Raw genomic sequence first — 14628 nt, 5'->3', positions numbered from 1 at the left:
TTGTAAATGAGATAACCCACTCCCACAGCAGCACCAAATGGAGCTGTTTCCACAGCAATGTATGCAGTATATGGACCACCTTGAGATTTTACAGTTCATTACTTGGAGGAGGGATTTAAGGTCCTCCATCTTAAGTATTGGTTGTCAAACAGTTGTAATGATGATCAGATGACGAGGCTGATGCACGATCAGCTCGAGGGGGAATTAAGGTGGACCAAGGCACGTTCTGTGTTCTAGTTCATCCCTCCTTGGGTTTGATTACTGCACCTTATGATGCTTTTGAGGCATTTGTCTGAGCAACTTGCTTTCATTAGTTAATATACTTGATTTTTTAATGTAAATCTGTAAGACTGATGGTTAAAATTCTCTTCCAGTTTGGGGCATTGAGCACATTTGGGGAGGTGAGTACAGAGACGGGTTTTCCCTGAATTTGAAACTGTCACCATGATGCCAATACCTACATTATTTGACTAGTGATAAAAACCTTTAACTGAGATACTGAAGTGATTAAAAATTTTATTTTAATTGCTCGTTGGCTAAAGCTTGGATTTTTCAGATACCTGTCCAACCAGTCGAGATTTGGCTTGATGGAGGTGAGTTATATGTCTGCAGGTTTTAATTTACAAAAGTGGTATACTCTTGGTCAGATCCATAAAGCTCATAAATTGTTTATTCAATGTGCCATTGGATGGCAGGTAAATATAGGTTTTCTGGACTTGTATTTGTGTGTCAGTACTGATCGCCCAATAGTGATACAGTATCAGGTGGCAAGACTGAGGAGTTGCCATCATGGGAGGACCATTTTACTGTCCTATTTTCATCACATACAAGAAGTATGTCGAGGCATGCAGCATAAGATGTTTTGCTGCTGTGGCAGCTTGCCTAGATCTGATGAAAGCGATGTCGAATGACTCAGATTATGTTGTCAGACGATAGTGAGTGAAAATGAAGGTATTTCAATAAAAGAAGAGAGAGGGGAAAAAAAGCAGAGTTCATTTTTATACAAAATGACCTACATCTGGTCATCCCTACGTGTCAAGTGGGGTTGGTGGAGGATTAGTGCCCCTCCCTTTAAAACAATTAACTCTAAGCCTTTGGCCACCCCATTTGGGATACATGGCATCTGGCAATGAATGAATGAAACATACACCTGGCAGTGGAGCTCCAGCACCACAGGTTTTGACAGCTCACCATTATTATTATTATTATTTTTTTTTTTTTTTTTTTTTTTTTTTTTTTTTTTTTAAATCGGAAATTATGGTTACTTTTTGGTGTGGGATATTTTATCAAAACTATTATCTATATATTTAAAAAAAAAAAAATGTGTGTGGGACACCAGCCCCCCCAAAAAACGCCCGAAGTGAAAAGGTTAATTAAGCGAGATAAAGAAGCTGTTAATGTAGTTAGTGCTATGGGACATGGGAAGTCATGGCCAGTCCTTTGAAACTTTTCTGGAAATAGTTGGCTTTGAATGGAGGTATGTTCTTTGAGAAATCCATAAAACCCATAGGACCGTTCAGCAATTTTGTTTGTCAGCTCATTAGTGCTGCCTGATAACTTCAATGGACGAGTCTTCAGTTTGTAAACAGATACTTAAAACTTTGATTTTTATAGGAAACCACCATGATGGCCATACCTACATTATTTGATTAAATGATACAAACCTTTGAACTGAGTCAAGTGATGGGTTATTTTTTTTTTTAATTTCTCAATCTTCAGTTACCTACAAAGATTATTTGGATTTTCAGATTCCAGTCCTGGTGAATGGTTTGGAGAGCTGAAATGAGGCAAGTATTTTTAATTTCATCTATCTATCTATCTCTCTATGTATTCCTAGATGCCTTAATCCCGTACGGGGTGGCCACAAACAAATTGCCTCCACGTTGCCCTGTCCCCCACCATTTCACTGCCCTGCTTCCAACTCACACCCCCCTCTCATATACCTCTCCACTCCATCTCATCCTCAGCCCCCCCCCCCCCCCCTCACTCGCTTACACTCTCCTCGTCAGTGTCTCACCCTCCATCCTCTCCACATGGCCAAACATATACTGTATATATATTCCACCTTTGTGGTAGGTGGGGGCGCTCACCATCCACTCGCTTGATGTATTGCTGCTGTCGGGTGGCTGCCCTTTCCTCTCCTCCATCCTTCTTTCCTTCCATCCTCTTCTGTCTTTCTTTCCTTCATTCTTTCCTTCTCCTTTTGCCTAAGGGTGACTTTACACACTCTTTTCTGTCTTTCTTTCCTTCATTCTTTCCTCTCCTGCATGTGGGTGACTCTACACTGAGTGACAAGCCAAATGGTTTCCTGTACACCAGGAAACCATTTACTATGCTGAGTGGTAACCATATAACCAAATCTTGGCACCTGGTGGTTTAGTGGGTAATGATTGCGCTCCAGTCGGATTGAGCCGTTGAAGGTTTATATCCAAAGGGTGGTTGAGGTTGATTGCTCATGTAATGCCGCTTAGGGATGAGTGAGGCTGGTTACTCTCATATTAAATGTCAGGACTAACTGCCTAGCCCTGGGCTCCTACGCTCTCCATGGGGCAACATAAGATTGGATGATGGATGGATTTTCATTCTTTCCTTCCTCTTCTTTCGTTCTTTACATCATTATTTCCTCGTCCTGCATGTGGGTGACTACACTTAGTCTTCTGTGTCTTTCCATCATTCTTTCCTCTTCCTTCTGCCTATGGGTGACTCTACATTGAGTGACAAGCCAAATGGTTTCCTGTACACCAGGAAACCATTTACTATGCTTGGTGGTAACCATATAACCAAATTATGTGGTCAGCTTTGGGCATAGGCTTCACAACCTGCTCCCAAGGCGCAGTAGTCCTCCTACACATCATACACCTCTATATGTCACCACTTCAGCGCTAACACCCACTGTCCATATTGAATACATGCTAGGGTTGTCTCATACGGGACTGGTGTATTGGTATTAGCGGAGGTATTGTAGATTGGTAAAGTCTGCTTTACATGAAATACAAATCCTTAAACTGTTCCCTGTCCCAGCGGAGATTTGAACCTGGGTCCGGTAGGACCACAGGCCACCACTCTACCGACTGAGCCACCGCGTCCAGTAGTATTGCTCACTTAGTGCCACTCAGGGATGAGCGAGGCTGGTCACTCATCTTAAATGCCAGGACCAACTTGCTTAGCCCAGGGCTCCTGCACTCCTCATGGGGCAATGTAGAATTGGATGCTGGATACCCATCCATCCATCATCCAATCCTACGTTGCCCCATAGGAGCCCGGGGCTAGGCAATTGAGCTCGACATTTAAGATGAGAGTAATATACATATATATATATATATATATATACACACACCGGTATATATATTCATCATTCATTCATCATCCAATCCTACGTCGCCCCATGAGGAGCGTAGAAGCCTGGGGCTAGGCAGTTGGTCCTGACATTTAAGATGAGTGGCCAACCTCACATCCCTGAGTCGCATTACGTGAGCAATAAACCCCAATCACCCCTTGGATATAAACCTTCACCGGCTCAATCCGATTGGAGCACAATAATTACCCACTAAACCACCAGGCGGCAGAATTTGGTTATATGGTTACCACCCACCGTAGTAAATGGTTTCCTGGTGTACAGGAAACCATTTGGCCTGTCACTCAGTGTAGAGTCACCCACGGGCAGAAGGAAGAGGAAAGAATGAATGACAGAAGAGGGAGTGTAAAGTCACTCGCAGGCAGAAAGACGAGGAAAGAATGACGGATCAAGATGGAAGGAAAGAAGGATGGAGGATAGGACAGGGCAGAAACCCGAAAGCAGCACTACATTGAGTGAGTGGATGGTGAGCGCCCCCACCTACCACTAATATATACCGTATATATAATTCATTTATCTAATCCTGTGTCCCCTCATAAGGAGCCTGGAGCTAGGCAAGTTGGTTCCGACATGAGTGACCACCCTCACTCGTCCCTGCGTGAGCAATAAACCCCAACCACCCTTTGGATATCAACCTGGACCGGCTCAATCCAATTGGAGAGCCTTAATTACCCACTAAACCATCAGGCGCCATAATTTGGTCATATGATTACCACCCAGCTTAGTAAATGATTTCCTGGTTTACAGGAAACCATTTGGCATGTCACCCAGTGTAGAGTAACCCATAGACAGAAGGAGGAAGTGTAGAAATGTGTGGGTGTCGGCATAATAGTAGCTAGTGAAATGGACACAGGCCGACATGCCAGTCTTTAACCCGTGGATTGCAAGCCACGGCTCAGGCTGAATGCGTTGCGAGCCACAACTCAGGCTGGGAAGCGCTGTGTTGCGAGCCACAGCTCAGGGTATGCTAACCTTCCAGTGGCTATGCATCACTGCCCACTGCTCCATCCCTACGCAAACTTACTAGAGGCGCTACGCCACGCATAAGTTTGCGAATTTTTTTTTTTTTTTTTCCCCACTGGATGATGCCCCGGAAGTTTACTATATATATATATATGTTCCCCATTTCACTACACCACTTCTGTGCAAACTTACATGACACTATGCAAAGACAGATTTTTCTTTTTTCATCTGATGATGGCCTGGATTTTTTTTTTTTTTTTTTTTTTTTTTTTTTTTTTTTCCCCCCCACCACGGGATGGGATAAGAAAGGTAGTTGCACAGTACATGGGTTAATAAAAACCTTTTCAGAAACAAAGTAAGTTGGCTTTGAATGTAATTAGCGTAAACTGGAAATTCCCTAGGTGTTAGTTAATTATATTGAACTCTGAAGCATACCCACTGTTTTTCTTAGTTCAAAGATAGTTAGAGGAAATGGGGGAAGAAGTGGATATGAAATTTGTCAATTATTAAAACAAAAACACGATATTTCATGATGACAATTATCACGACGGTCTGCAGAATTCCGACACTGTGATTTGTTGAAAGTGATGTGCTGATTGTTTGCTGATTTTTAAAGGGATTTGTGGTTTGGGACAGTCCTTATTACTGAGTTTTCTTCCAGGTCAGCAATGTCAAGTAAGGAGAAGATGGAATTGGGAACAGTGAAATGTGAGTATGATCAGTCCCATTCAGTCTTGTTGCTTGTATGAACTCTTGCAAACTCCAGAACAGTATAATTTGCATACTCATGATTTTCCATTTTTGTTCATGCCACCCCACAAACTGACCCCATAATGATGACTTGGTTCTGTTTATGTTCTTGTTTCACTTAAGGATTTTGTTGGGCTTTGAAGAGACCTTTGAAATTGGATTGGTCAAGATATAGCTTTAGTGATACCACAGTCATCACCATGATAGCTTGGATGTTAGAAGTAATTGGAAGAGGTGTTCTTGCACTCAGTGAGTGCAAAGAATAAGTGAAAGGTTTACCCATAATCATAGACACCTTGATATTTCTGGATGACAAAAATCACGACGGTCTGCAGAATTCCGACACTTAAACATTGTTGATAGTGATTTGCTGATTTTTTTACTGCTTTCACTTTGTGCCAGTGTTTTCTGGAACAGAACCTCCAATATCTTTGTTTTTTACAGTAGTGATGGCAGATGTGGAGAACAGAACTCCAGAGTTTTGGGGGCATTGGGCAGAACAATTTTGTGTAGGTGAGTACAGAGACTTGTTTCCCCTAAATATGAAATTAAGATGATACCAGTACCTACATTATTTGATCGCTGATAAAAAACTTCAGCAGAGACAGTGAAGTGATTGTCTTGCTTTAATTGCCAGTATCTACATTATTTGATTAATGATAAAAAGCTTCAACTGAGAAAGTTAGTAAATGTTTTGCTTTAATTGCTCATCGACAAAAGCTTGTTGGATTTACAAGTGTGAATGGTCCAGTTGGGGTATACTGCCAAATCCTGCATAGTAGGTGGCAGTTTTTCCTTAATTTACTAAATGCATTGAAAACTAAGGGTGACAAATGAAGGCATGCAGTACTTGAGTGACTTATTGTCACCCCTGACAAATTCACGTTTTGTTCTGGGATGCAAATTTGAAAGTTTCATAAATTTCTAGTTGGGAACTCTTTTAGGCTTAATAAAATCAGTAATAGCTAGAACTGAGTTAGAAGAAAGTTATCAAATGTTTAAAAAAGTAGAAAGTTAAATGGTTTAACATGGTTCTGCTTGACAGTACAGTAATCATGACTGGAGAATGAAGACACTTCAGTTCGGTGATATAATCGATTTGTATTTCTGTGAGCTTTAGTTCACCTGCATTGAACTCTTTATTAATTAGAATTTACTCCTGCAGGTATGTGGTTGCTGATCCAGAAATATTTGGTACATAATGAAATTGCAGTTCTACACCGTGTACTTAGAGGAGCTTGCTATACTTGGTGTATTGTTTTGATTGGATACCCTTCATGATACCAGCCGATGGTCATGGGTAGAGGTCAAATACAGTACCCAGTGCCTTGGGTAATACCGTGTGCTGCAACACTTTCATAAAGCAATGTCTTAGTTTCAGCCAGAAAGATTTAAATTTTTTCTTGCTAATTCTTTGGTGAAAGGTGCTGGGAAGGGGATGACAGTTAAATTTTTCCACTAGGTGAGTTGTAGTTCAATAATATAGATGGCTGAGAGAAAACTAAGGTTCTCAGATTTAAGGGTTTATTTAAAAGAAATCGAGCTTCTACCATTTTTAAAATCTCCCATTTACTGGTGGGGTAGAATATGTATTTCTTTGGCAAAAGTAATGCAACCCAGTTATGACAGGTTAGTTGTCTTCCGGTACCACATTTAAGATTTTTTGTTCAAGAGCACTGAAGTATTAGCATTGGTTTTGTGGTTTACATATTCTGTATGCTTCTAAATAAAATTTTTCAGTTGAAAACATTCTTTTGCTGATCCAAATTCTTGAGGATCTGTATTAGTATTCATCACCATGGTGACCTAAGGTACAGTCGGCTAGATTCATCATCACCCGGACCTCCTTTCCCACCCTAGGGCAGGGTGAGGAGTAGCAATGTCCAGGCAGCCTAACTTTGCCCAGTTGAATGGGACACACTTCCATTTGCTCATCATCCTAGCCCACAGAATCCTGGCTCCATCACACAGGCCAACAAAAACTTTCACCACTTTCCGTAGCTTCACAAATACCTATCTGGTAGTCAATCTGAACACTCGCATTAAAAACGGGTGCCAAATCCTAGGTTATGCACTTGGCACACAAATCCAGCCAGCACGGCCTCTTGTCAGTCCCTTGGCCTCACCAACTTCCATACCTCTTCCGCACAAACTCATCCACCATATACCTCGACCTTCTTGGCCTACTTCACCTCCTCCCTCCTTCAGATTTGCCCAGATATAACTTTTTCTCGCCACTACTGTCATCCATTCTCTCCACATGACCATACCATCTCGGTGCACTCTTTGATTCTGGTGTCCACACTTCCTCACTCTGCATCTTTCATGTATCATTATTCCATATCCTGTCCACTCTGTACTCCACATACGTCCCTCAGCAATCCCATCTCCATTATTCTTACTCTTGACTTTTCATTTTCATGCCACAACAGTCTCACATCCGTAATTCCGTATGTTAAAGTTGGCACTGACACTCCATGAAAGCCTCGTGCAGTTGCAATACTGTTTTTTTTATCAAGGCCTTCATAGCACCAGCTACATTCCTTCCTTGTGTCACTCTTACTTTCCACTTCTTTAGTACATTTTCCCCTATACCCAGGTATTTGAACTCACCAATTTCAGTCTCTTTCCATTCACTGTAATCACACTGGGAGTCACTTTCTTAACCATCACTTTACTCTTCTACATTTATTCTTAAGGCACAACACACATACATATACAGAACTCTGCACTAGTCTACAAAGCTCTTGTCCGGTATTTGCAAGTAGCACTGCATCATTAGCATACAACAAATTTGAGATATTCCATCCATCACCATTCATCACCGCCATCCCTCTCTCCATTACTCTTGTTTTTACTTGATCATCCCATCCATATATACAGTATATATATATATATATATATATATATATATATATATATATATATATATATATATAGATATAGATATAGATATACGTTGGGTCTGGTTAGTACTTGGATGGGTGACCGCCTGGGAACACCAGATGCTGTTGGGCATCCCTACGTGTCAAGTGGGGTTGGTGGAGGATTAGTGCCCCTCCCTGTAAAACAATTAACTCTTAAGCCATTGGCCACCCCGTCTGGGATACATGGCGTCTGGCAATGAATGATGAATATATAAATATATATATATAAATATATATATATATATATATATATATATATATATAAACAACCATGGGGACATAACACAACCGTGTCGCATGCCCACATTGAACGTGAATTGATCACGTAGATGCCCGTTTACCCTTGCACATGCCTCACTACCATCATAAAAACTTGACGGCACCTAACAGCTTCCCATCTACACTATACATGCATAAGACTTTCCTCAATCCATTTTTGTCTACTCTGTTGTATTCTTTTTCCAAATCCGTCTTATTGCAAGTATTTGATCCACACATCCTCTGCCACCCTGTTTGTCACTCGGTAGGCCTTCTGATCTCTCTTACTTTATAATAATTTTTCCATATACCTTCCCTCCCACACTCAGACTTATGCCACAATAATTCTGAACAGCTTATGGAATATATATCGCGATTGCTTAGTTAGGAATGCTGAAGTGGTGTGGCAAGAGTAACAACAATGCAGAAAGTACGGCATGGTGGGATGAAGATGTTTCTTAGAGCAGTGGAGGAAAGGAGGAAGAAGTGTTACAGGGATACAGGACAGGGGTTTATTTGAAACCAGAAATGAATATACTGAGATCAAGAAGCATGTAAAGAGACTAATTAAGACGAAAAAAGAAGTAATTTATGATCTAGAAGGAAATATTAATGCGAATTATTCTAAAAAACAGAAAGGTATTCTGGAACAAGGTGCGGAAATATAGAAGTGACAGTGGGAAGAAATGTGAAAGGTGAAGGATGTAAGTAGCAGATTATTAACTCATGGGGATGAAGTAAGGACCAGATGGAAAGTGTATTTAAAAGTATGACGAATGTGAATGGAGAAAGTAATGCAGCTGTTAACACAATTGGTTTGGGGGATGTACTGAGGAATGCAGTGCCAGGATACGTGACACTCTCAGAGGTGAGAATGCTGTGAAGCGGCTGAAAAACGGGAAAGCAACTGGGGTTGATGAGGCGTACGAAGAGATGATTAAATGTAGTGGAGTGAAGTGCTTGGAGATATGTAAGAAGGCATGGATGAGTGAGTGTGCCAGCAGAGTGGAAAAAGGCAGTGATTGTACCCCTGTGCAAAAATAAAAGAGCGAAGTGAGTGCAAGAATTACCATGACATAAGTCTATTAAGTAGTAGGGAAGGTATATGGAAGACTTATTATAATGTAGGAGAGATAAGAAGGCCTAGTGAGTGAAAAACAGGGTGGCTTAGGAGTCAAAGAGGATGTGTCGATCAAATATTTGCAGTATGGCAGTGGAGAAGAACTGGAAGATGTTTATGGTTTTTATTGATCTGGAAAAATAATACGACAGTCAACAGAGAAGGATTGTGGAAGGTTTTGCGCACGTACGGTGTGGATGGTTTGCTGCTAGGTGCCGTCAATAGTTTTTATGGAGGTAGTGAGGCATATGTACGGGTAAATGGGTATCTAAGTGATTGGTTCACGATCAATGTGGGCGTGCGACAAGGTTGTGATGTCCTCATGGTTGTTCAATATATATATATATATATATATATATATATATATATATATGGGTGGGGGTGATGAGAAAAGTAAAAACACGAGTAATATTAGGAGAGAGGATGGTATTGGTAATGAATGGTGATGGATGGAATATCTCAAATTTGCTGTATGCTGATGATGCAGTGCTACTTGCAAATACCGGACAAGAGCTTGGTAGACTAGTGCAGAGTTATATAAACGTATGTGAGCATCGTACCTTGAGAGCTAATGTAGGAAAGAGTAAAGTGATGATTACTGAGAGAACGTGACTCCTGGTGAGATATTACAATGAATGGAGAGAGACTGGAACTGGTGAGAGAGTTCAAATACCTGGGTACAGTGATAGATAAGAGAGGAAAATGTGCGAAAGAAGAGGAAAGTAGAGTGACAAGGAAGGAAAGTAGCTGTTGCTATGAAGGCCTTGATAAGAAACAAAGGCTTGAGTGTTGCAGCTGCGTGAGGCTTACATGAGGGAGTGTTAGCGTCAACTTTAACATATGGATGTGAGACTACGTTGTGGCATGAAAACGAAAAGTCAAGACTAAGAGCATTGGAGATGGAACTGTTGAGGAATGTTTGTGGAGTACAGAGAGTGGATACAATACGAAATAATGTGATCTGTGAAAGATGTGGAGTGAGGAAGTCGGTGGACACCAGAATCGAAGAGAGTGTACTGAGATGGTATGGTCATGTGGAGAGAATAGATAACAATAGAGTGGTGAAAAAGGTATAAATGGGCGAATCTGAAGGAGGAAGGAAGCGAGGTAGGCCAAGGAGAAGGTGGAAAGATATGATGGATAAGCGTGTGAGGAAGAGAGGTATGGAAGTCGGTGAGGCTAGAAGAATGACAAGAGATCGAACTGGCTGGATGAATGTTAAGAGAAGTGCATGGTCATGGATTTGGCGCCCCCTTTTAATGTGGCAGGGTCCGGATTGCCTCTATCGGTAGCTTCACATAGGTGAAACTACAGAAAGTGGCGTATCAGTCACAGCCAAGATTCCGGGGGATTCAATGGTGAGTGAATGGAAGTGTGGCCCATTAAAGTGGGCAAACTTAGGCTATCTGGACGTGCTACTCCTCACCCTGCTCTAGGGTGGGAAAGGAGGTCCGGATGATGATGATAAAGAGTTTCGAACTAAAATTTTAATAATATATTTCGTTAACACCATCATTGTACCATTTGTACCCCAACTAAACCTAAGACTTCTCTTTCTCCATCTTGAATGCTGAGTTGTGACAACACATTAACACTAGAATATAATGCTAGTCAGGAAGAACGGCCTGAGTCGTAGCACTGTCTTACGCAACTGAGATTCGTGTTATAAACTGCAAAAGGACCAAAATCTGAGCCAAGTTAAGGTGAAAGACATATAGTAGGGTGTATTTTCCTAAAGTGGATAAAAGTTTGTGGTTCCAGCAAGGGAAAAGAATGACGTTTTCAGGCTTAAGGGGTTGTTCATTTTGCATAATGTAATGGAGACGAGAATTTCGATGGTATGAATTATGAGTTAATTCCTGATAGGGTATTAAAGGGTTGGATACTGATGGATGGATGGATGGATGGATAGATAGGCAGAAGAGATTGGAGGTTAATAAGAAGGCATGACCCATTCTCGTTGAGCACTGCTGATACAGTAGTTCTACCTGATGTTTTTACCTTTTTACTCTCTGCTTCTGTATCCTACCCACCACATTATACTGAAAATGGGGTTAAAGGGATTCGAAGCCGCATATAACCTAATTGTTAAGGGGATGCATGGGTAGTCTCTAGTTTCTGACGCATTTTTATTTTTATGGAAAGCTTATGTTGTGCTTGATTAGCCTGCGTCCTACATTACAGAGTGGAGTCAGAAACGGTATGTAGACGGCACACACGTTCTATATGTCTCTATCACATGCTTCAGAAATTATCATCAAAACTTGGGGGCTCCTCGTTCCCATCGCCTACTCAGTTTAAATAACATAGCCGTACTTCCATTCTTCCTCTTTATTTATTTTTACTGACTTCCCTGTTTCATTATTCCACCTACCTCATCTTATAATAATGACGACACTACCTCCCTCTCCCCCCCCCCCTCGGTTTCCTGACTTTTCCCGCCAGCTTTCCTCTTTGCTACTCTTAGGCTTTCCTCTACCACTCTCGAGCTTTCCTCTCACCTCACGTCCAATCTCTCCTTTCCCGCCACGTTTCCATCATCCCCTTCTCTCCACTGACCCATCTCTGTCACTTTCCCTCCAACTCTCTCCCCATCACGCTACTTTCCACATCCTCCCTCTCTCACTTTCTCTCCCTTCACTCTACTTTCACAGTCTCTCGCGTCCTTTCACCTCCTGTCAAGTAAAAGTTTAGAGAAAGTCAGCCGAAGGTAAGAATCATGATATACATAATTTGAGCGCTTGCACAATCAAAATTTCTTAAGATAAATTACTGGTTGTTCGGAAGAATTTTTGAGCGCTTACATGATCACAAGTTGTCCCATAAAAACTTATGGCGTTCGAAACCATCCCGGCTGTCGTCCTCAACTAAATGTACAGTTGCGGCTAATTGCTCCTTTATACTACCTGGAAACTATATGAAAATCTAATAAGAGCCTGATAAACTAACCATTAATATATAGGCTGTTGGATGGGTTGGAATCTCGCCTCATCACTCCGAAGGTAAAAGATTATTAACCTGCAAATACTAATCGGTCAGTTTATGTAGTTGACTGTGCGTTGTGTGTGTGTGTGTGTGTGTGTGTGTATATATATATATATATATATATATATATATATATATATATATATATATATATATATGAGAGAGAGAGAGAGTTACAGACAAAATTTAGATAACACGCCACTAGCATTAATCACTAACGACACAATTTTTAACCTTAATACAGACGTATAGCCTATATAATGGCCTAATTCAAAGTATTTTTTGTGCTTGAAAATTCTTTATATGAAGGGTTGCTCGCACAGCTGATTCTAATAGTCTGACTGTTGCATGAATTGAATACAACAGGTAATACTTCTGTTGTTATCATAGCAACAGTGAAGACTGTTTTTAACCCTTACAAGACGAGAGGTCAGTCCTAGTACTGTCAGTTACCTATTAATACAACCGGTAAGACCTCTGTCGCCATAAAAGAGGGTTAGCAGGGCTCTCTCTTTCCCTGGCCTGACCTCCCCCTCCTTTCTTCCGTCTCTCCGCTCTACATTTGCCTCCACCCTGACCTCCTCCTCCAGAATGAGTTCAAGGAGGAAAGTAGAGATGGAGGAGGTCGTACGTTCGTTCCACTTTCCCTCTCTCGTTCCACTTTTCCCTCACTTTCTTCTTTCCTTTCCACCTCTCGTATAGTTTCCCTAGTTCAATACAAATACATTTAGCCTGCCGATACTATTTTTGCTTTAGGTTCGAGATCCTCCTAAAAGTTTTGAAATCTCGTTTTCTTTAGCATTCCGCACTCTGATTATGCCATGCACTTTCTTCCTACCCACCTGAAATTTCTTGCAGTTTTCCTTCTTCCTATTTTATCTAACTCTCTCTTTTTCCCGTTTATTCTCTCGTCTCTCTCTTCTAGTTCGCAGTGAGAGAGACGTAGGTATCTCCACCCCTCTGACCTCAACCTACTATATGGAAGAGAGGCCAGGGGCAGAGGCAGTAAGGTATTTCATTGCCTCAAATTCTCCCAATTCCACTTTAACCCTGGCTGGCAACTATCCTTTTCCTAATACCTTATGAATCATAGTTAGCTTACTATATCCTCTTAACTTTATTTCAACTGAAGAATATATGTATCTTATACAATACCTAGCCAGCCCTGAAGTAGCCGTTTTCTTTTATGTCATACGTTTTCTTTTACACTTCAACGTGGACTCATGCATATTATGGTTGACAACGTAAGCCCATGGATAGGGCGGCGGCATCAGTGGTTAATAAGGCCAAGTGGATGCATTTTCGAGTCCTGTTGTGGACACGGACTTTCAGCAAGGCCCTCACACATGGTTACTTTGGCTGCCCCTTGCCACTTCCTAAACCTCTCTGTTCGGCCCCTATTGACTATAGCACAAATTCAAGTCTCGGTTTTGAACCTGACCGCAACTTTGAAGCAGACTCAAACTCAAGGTTTAAACCGTCGTCTGAATTCGGAGGACCTTGGATATACCTTTCGATAAACCGGGTGTTTCAAATTAGACAAATCAATATTCTAGTTATTATTGCTGCACAGTTTTTATTGCATAATGCTGCAGTGTTGACTGGGGTTACTTTCATTTAGAGTAATATGCTGTATATATATATATATATATATATATATATATATATATATATATATATATATATATATAGATAGATAGATATATAGATATATAGATATATAGATAGATAGATAGATAGATAAACCCGATAAGAGCTAGATGACAAAAAATACACAATAACGCCAATAATATTACTTATATAATTATCATCATCATCATGAGTCTTACAGTATTGTGATGGTCACAGTGAAGGGATTATGACCGAGATGATGGATGGTGATTCGATTCCCCAGGCCGAACACGACAGCTCTGGGCAGGGTCTGTACCACAGCCTGTCCGCACCTAGCCTACAAATGATAGCCTATAGGGACCTGGATATGCACATCGCCGGTTGCGTACCGTACTCTGGGGTGATGTTTGTTGGGTGATTTCCTCGTCAGATAAGCTCTATTGTCGCGGCCGCCAGATAAACTCCACAAAGTCTACATCAAAATATGACATTATTAAGACACAGGATCGTAGCCGGGGGGGGTGGGGGGTCGAGCGGGTCGCGGACGACTCCTCCCACCTGCCTAATTGAAGTTCACACTCTTACGGTCTGTTTTTTAATACCAGTGCAAAAAGAGTCCCTCTCCGTTGTTCAAAAGTTTTGTACTGCATCTCAACGTC

The 14628-nt window shown here is 41.2% G+C and overlaps 1 long non-coding RNA gene across 4 annotated transcripts in view; it reads left to right on the top strand.

Moving 5' to 3' along the window:
- Window positions 1–6763, top strand: part of LOC145402327 (uncharacterized) — a 28107-nt gene extending 21344 nt beyond the window's left edge. For 3 of the 4 annotated variants that reach the window (XR_013897715.1, XR_013897716.1, XR_013897717.1), the window contains 6 exons: window positions 375–401; window positions 557–593; window positions 1749–1787; window positions 4980–5026; window positions 5513–5581; window positions 6234–6763. This is a non-coding gene — a long non-coding RNA (uncharacterized LOC145402327). The remainder of the gene's footprint in view (window positions 1–374; window positions 402–556; window positions 594–1748; window positions 1788–4979; window positions 5027–5512; window positions 5582–6233) is intronic. The other variant, XR_013897718.1, reaches the window with a different exon arrangement.
- The last annotated feature ends 7865 nt before the right edge of the window (window positions 6764–14628 follow it).

This window comes from Coenobita brevimanus, chromosome 57 (genome assembly GCF_032717465.1).
Source record: "Coenobita brevimanus isolate Jiangsu-jjx chromosome 57, ASM3271746v2, whole genome shotgun sequence".
NCBI classification, from domain to species: Eukaryota; Metazoa; Arthropoda; class Malacostraca; order Decapoda; family Coenobitidae; genus Coenobita; species Coenobita brevimanus.
This window is presented reverse-complemented; position numbering and strand designations above follow the sequence as displayed.